A 6,781-nucleotide genomic window follows, 5' to 3' on the forward strand; every position below is an offset into this window, starting at 1 on the left:
ATGGAGGGAGTATGTTATTACTGCAGATCTGCTTAGATCTGCTTCACAAGCAAAAGACAATTAAATATGACTTATCTGCTTTACAGGTGCTTATAATTAAGTTAATTAGTTTATCCATAAACACAATAATATTAGTTGAGTCATAATTACTTCATTTTAGCTTATTTTATTAGTTAATATGTTTTTGTTGTTGTTGAGTTTTTATAGATTGGAGAAGGAAATGCATCTAATCCTTATGACTCTATATTGAAACTTCTAAATTCTTCAAGATTTTCAAATCGTAAATCTTTTTCTCATGGATTTTTGTTTGGTACTGGATCTTCTGCTCTTCAGGTGCATTCTAAAAAGTCATATACACTAAGATATATAATAATAACTCTAATTATTAAGAAAAGATATTTAATAGCTTGAAATTATAAAAGCTAATTTATTACTGACAAAATTGTGATAATATTAGATTGAAGGAGGATCTCACGAAGGAGGAAGGGGACTTGGTATATGGGATGATATAGTTGAACAAAACAAAGGTTTGAAACATATACTTATAGTAGGAATGTATATGTGAATATTTTGATACTTTAATATTTTGTTGGGTATGGTACCCAATATTCAATGATTTAGTTTAATTTTATCTTTTATATTTAATTATTTTAAAATAAATTTAAATTTTAATTCAATTGTATTTAGAGTATTAGTATTCAATAAAACTTCAATTTACCATAGAATTTTTATAATTAAATTATCAAAAGATGTTCATAGATAAGGTGACAAACAACTTTAAAATTGTAGAAAATTATAATAAATAATAGTGACATGTTCATTTTACAACTATCTCTCTTAAAATTTGAACTTCGTTCTTGGAATTAAAACAATCAAATTATTTGTGAGATAATATCTTAATTTTATGGTCATTTATTATATCATCCTCAATTTTAGTGGTTTGTTTTTCTATTCATCTTGGAATATATAGTATTTTCATTTGGTTGTTTCATTCCATCTTGAAATACAATCCTCATTATAATGGTTAAAATTAATCATTTTTTCTCTCTCAACAAGCAGGTCAGTATTTAGACGTTGATAAATTTTCATCAAAAATTGAACATTATAAAAGATATAAGGTGAGTTCACCAGATATAAGGTGAGTTCACCAAATATAAATTTAATTGTTTTCTTTTTGGATACACATTACTATTTTGATGAGAGTGAGAGTGCATCCATCTTTTGTCAAAATTTTGGACTCCAACCATCAACCTAACATTATTTCTCTATTTACTATACATTATAAATTAGAATTAATACATACATATTACTAATTAAATATAACAGATTGACAATATAGAAATAGATTAAAAAACTATACACCTTAAGATAATAATTTTTGGGAACTTTTTTTCTTTCTTGTATTTTGCATGGTCTTGTAGGAGGACGTGCAACATTTAAAGAAACTTGGAGTAAATTCTTATCGAATGTCCATCTCTTGGAGTAGAATATTGCCAGGTAATTTCTTCAAACTTACACAATATATTATAATATCTAAAACAATAAAATATTTTAAACATATTAATTTATATGATTGAATTTATAAAAAAAAATGAGTGGATACATTGCTAAAAAAATATCTACAAGAGTTTTTTTGTTAACATACAATCATATTTCGCAGAAGATGAATGTTAAGTGGATTAACATTTGAGTAATATTTGGTGTTTTGGTTCTTCCTTTTATTTCTATCTTTAAATCTATAATATCTTATGTTCGAGTATAAATTATGTTCTTCTTAATTAATTTTAAAAATGTGTTTTTTTTTTGTTCGATCTTTATATTTGATTTTCACCAGAACATTGATTAATATTTGAAGTGAAGAATATTAAACAAAATTTTAATTTGGAAATTAAACAAGAAATTTTATTTTTCTATGATTTTAAAAAAATTATAAATTATAATTTTAGTCGTTTAACTTGTTTTTAGATTTTACTTTGCTCTTTTAGATTTTTGTAATCCATTTCTTCCTCTTTAAGATACAAATCTTAGATATTTTAATCTCTTTAATTTATTTTGTATTCTATTTTGTTTTCTAAAATTCTAAGTATTATACATTTTGTTCTATTAATTTAAAAATATTAAACTCTTTATTTATTTTTGAAACTTTCAACCTTTATAACATGGATTAAAATAAAAGGGAAAATATAAGGATAAGAAAGTCAAAAATCTATAATCTAATGCATCAAAGTGAAATACAAAAAACTTAAAAAATAAACGTCAAACTTAAAATTGTAATTTAAATTATTTTTAAAAAATTAAGACAATTGTATTTGTGTTTACCTTATTACCACAATACAATTCTAACATTAATTTAAATTTTAAACAACAGTAATCCAAACACTAAATAATATTTAAATTTATTAATATAAATAGAATTTGATATGTTTAGGTAGGTTAGACTATTATTTTTTTTATTCCACTTATTTATTTTTGGATTTTAAATTTATTTTATAAGTTTTTTTTTGTTTCATTTTAAATATTAGAGACTTTAGCTCATTTTGTTGATACTTGTTTTGAATGTCTATAACATGTCATATTTGTGTAACATTTATGCTAAATTTGTAAATGTTTGTGTCTTTCTTCTCGAAATTATAATTTGATGTTTATTGTTGATGGTACTAAAGTTATCAGAAAAATAATCATTTTCAAATGCATAACAGTTAATGTTATAATGTATCTTTTTTGAAATACTTAATAATACAAATATACTTATCTTTTTATTTATTTTTAATGATCGATTATATAGATGGAACTTTGAAAGGAGGTATAAATCAAGAAGGTATCAACTTCTACAACAACTTGATCAATGAATTACTTAAAAATGGTATGGCTTGAAGTATATAATATTCATTGCAATAATCAGATTCAACGAGAATTTGTTAAAAATACATACACTTTTTTTTTTTGCTTTTACATGATCCATTTTTTATTTGAATGTGTAGGTATTGAACCTTTTGTGGGTATCATGCACTTTGACTATCCATTAACCCTTAAACAAAAGCATGGTGGCTTTTTAAATCGCTCCATTGTGTAAATTTTCCTCAATATCATCTCATTTTAATAATTTATTTTTGATTAACTTATTTGACCTTAAAGTTAGTGTACACCAAGATTATGAAATCTCAACATTTATGCTTATATTATTCATGTAAAAAAACAAATTTCAGTAAATATTACAAGGATTATAGTGAGCTCTTATTCAAAACATATGGAGATCGAGTGAAACATTGGACTACAATCAACGAGGCAGAGTTCACAGCTATAGTTCAATACATGTTCAATATTGATAATATATCTACTGATCAGACCTGCATAAATACTAAAATATGTACAGAGACATATACTCTAGTTCATAACTTCCTTCGGGCCCATGCTATAACATCAAAGCTATGCACAACAAAATTCCAAGTAAGATATATTTTAGACATTCTATGTTACATATATAGTATGAATATTAGATTAAAATATATGTAGATCAACAATTGAGATTCACAACATGAGTGAGTGGAATACAAACCATCGATAAAAGTATTGATAATAGTTATAATTCATTTGTTTAAATTTAAAAAATATTGCCTTGACAGTTAGTAACTTTAATCAAAGATTTATAAAATAAGGATAATTTTATATAAGAAATAAATTATTGTTATTTTTCTATTGAATATTTGATATAGGCCATACAAAGAGGAGAAATTGGACTTGTTATTTCATCAGGAAGATATGTTCCTTATAGTTCTAATCCAGAAGATGTGGTTGCTGCTCAACGACTAATGGATTTCTATTGGGGATGATAAGTCTCTTTTACTTACCCTACAAACAACACACCTAGTGTGCATTATCACGAGTTTGATGTTATGTTTATTTAATGTTTTATATCTAGCAACATTCCATTCCAACGTGTAGGATTTTAGATCCAGTGTTTCATGGAGATTATTTAATGTTTGTTTAATGTTACCTATACATATAAAATATATTTAGCAACATTCCATTCCAACGTGTAGGATTTTAGATCCAGTGTTTCATGGAGATTATCCAAGAATAATGAAAGAGTTGGTGGGAAATAGGCTACCAAAATTCACTAAAAAGGAGAAACATATGTTAAAAGGAAGCACAAATTTTATTGGGATCAATTATTATACTTCTCACTTTGCTAGACATGAATCAAACCGAACTAAGATTATGGCCGACAATTATGATGCTTTAGCAGTTTCGGAAGGTAAGTTTTTTCTTAAATTAAATTCTACTTTTATGGTGTAAAAATGGTATACAAAACACATCACTCTAGAAACAAGTATTAACAACACATATTCTACTAATAAAATTTCTCTTATTTTACGTGTAAGATTAAATTAGATTATAATAATTAATTATTAACTTTTTTGGGCCATTTACTTCATAATTGCAGATTCCAATGCAGGAGGAAAAATTCTTGGTTTCAAGGTGAGAAGATAACGATAAGAACTTAAATAATGATATATGTTAGGGGAATAACATTATTATGATATTTTTTATTTTTGTTCAATATTGATAATTTATAGGATCAATATGGTTGGAGCAATGTCTATCCCGAAGGATTATATAATTTTCTAATCTACATTAAGGAAAAGTACAAAAATCCGAAAGTCTACGTCACTGAAAATGGTTAGTGGTGCTTTTTATCACATTTAGAATATTATAAGAAATATCTTTAATTTATTGTACAAAAATATTAATTAGTATAATTTTTGTAAAATCATATTTATGTAGGTATTGCTTCTTCAAAAATCTCAAATCCATTGAAGGACGAACACCGAATTGCATATGTTGCCGCACATTTAAATGTTACCAAGAATCAAGACAGCAATTAAGTAAGTCATTTTTACTTATCCATAATTTTAATTATATTGATGATAAATAAATATATCATGATGCAGTTATTTATTTTTAAAATTGAATGTATTCCTTTTACCTATTAGACATGTGCGTATGTTTGGTTTATGCATGATTTATTATTGTTTTTGTGAGAATAATTGATTTAATATATTGTGTTTATATACCAAAAATGTTATTAATATTGTTACTTAAGTATAGAAGAGTAATAAAAAAATTAAAAAATGTTTCTTAACTATATTGTGTTGGTTTTTATAATGAATTGATTCAAGATCATTTTGGATGAAAGTAATGAAATTCTAACATGTTAAATTATAATAAAGGTCAATGATTTTGAATTAACAGTAAAAAGTATTCTTAAGTAGTTATTCAATAATCTTAATATTTAGATATTGTGTTCGGATTGTTTAAAAAATGATAAAATTAAATTGACATCATGATAAGATATAATTAAATGGCGCTGTAACAATTTTTAATTGTTCGAGATTAAATTTTATGCAATTTCTAAAAACTATTTACTTTTCTTAAAAGTGTATTGTTCACTTTAAGTATTTATAGTTTTTTTTTTGTTTTAACTGTCTATAATATAAAAAAGAAATCAAATTTAAAGTGATGAAACCTAAAAAATATCGGTATGACTCATCTTTCAAAAATTTCTATGTTTAAATTGATAGTGATGGCGTAAACGTTCAAGGTTACTTTTTGTGGTCTGCATTTGATACATTTGAATTTCAAGCTGGTTATTCTGGAAATTGGGGTCTTTATCATATCGATTTTAATGATAGTCTCAAGCGTATACCGACTGATACAGCAAAATGGTACAGAGAGTATCTTACAACTGATTTGAGACACTAAAATATACATTTGATTGAAATCATCATAAAAGAAAAGAAGATCATTATAAAAGGAGAATTGAGACATGAATCCCTATTTAAACGGGATTGTATATAATAAGTTGTTTATTTCCTTTATAGTTATTTCAATTTTTTAAATGTATTTACAAATGTAGTTAGAATTTATACTAGTGTATATACTCATGCAATGCATGTGAAACCCTATACTTCGAAATGACTTAGTTGTTGATATGTATCATAAAATTTGTTTCGAATAAATAAAAATTGAAAATATTAATAAAATATTTTATTTAAATCACCTTCAAATAAAGAGTACACCAATATTAATTATAATAGCACATAATAGTTTTCATCATTTAAAAATAAAAATCTTAAAATATCAAGTGACTTGGATAGAGCTTGAACAAACAATGGGAATTATGATAAATTTTCCAAATTCTAAGATCTTTCTTTAAAACTAAAATTCTTGTGAAGACACACACTCTATTCTATAAATCACTATTACTTGTAGATACTTTATAATTGAGAATTCGAGTTCAAACCATATAAGCAAATAAATAAAAACAATAGAATCAATTATACAATATCAATATCTTGCATTTGTCATATTAAAGACATGCTATGTACCACTTAAAAAATAACGATTAACAACATCACACAAACATAATTATTACTATCACTTAATAATTATGATCCTTCCATAAACGAATTAATGACCGGAAGTTGGTCTAGGATATCTAATCAAACTATTAAAAGTTATTCACTTTAGCTCTTTATTAATTTGGTTCTAATTGTCATACATTAATAACATGTTTTCTTAATCAAACACACACATTATTAAATCCTTTATATGAATTATTCAATGCAGGGATACCTAAGAATGATTATTAATATAGAAGTTATGTAAACTATTGACCATAGATTAATCTCGTATACTAATTAAGTATCTTCATTATCATTATAAAATAATCAACATTCAAACACCATTATCATTATTCAGACATATTCATCAACATCAT

The 6,781-nt window shown here is 24.6% G+C and overlaps 1 pseudogene; it reads left to right on the top strand.

Moving 5' to 3' along the window:
* LOC131627777 (furostanol glycoside 26-O-beta-glucosidase-like) lies at window positions 1-5,763 on the top strand (annotated as a pseudogene).
* Window positions 5,764-6,781: the final 1,018 nt, after the last annotated feature.

This window comes from Vicia villosa, unplaced genomic scaffold (assembly GCF_029867415.1).
Source record: "Vicia villosa cultivar HV-30 ecotype Madison, WI unplaced genomic scaffold, Vvil1.0 ctg.000402F_1_1, whole genome shotgun sequence".
Lineage (NCBI taxonomy): Eukaryota > Viridiplantae > Streptophyta > Magnoliopsida > Fabales > Fabaceae > Vicia > Vicia villosa.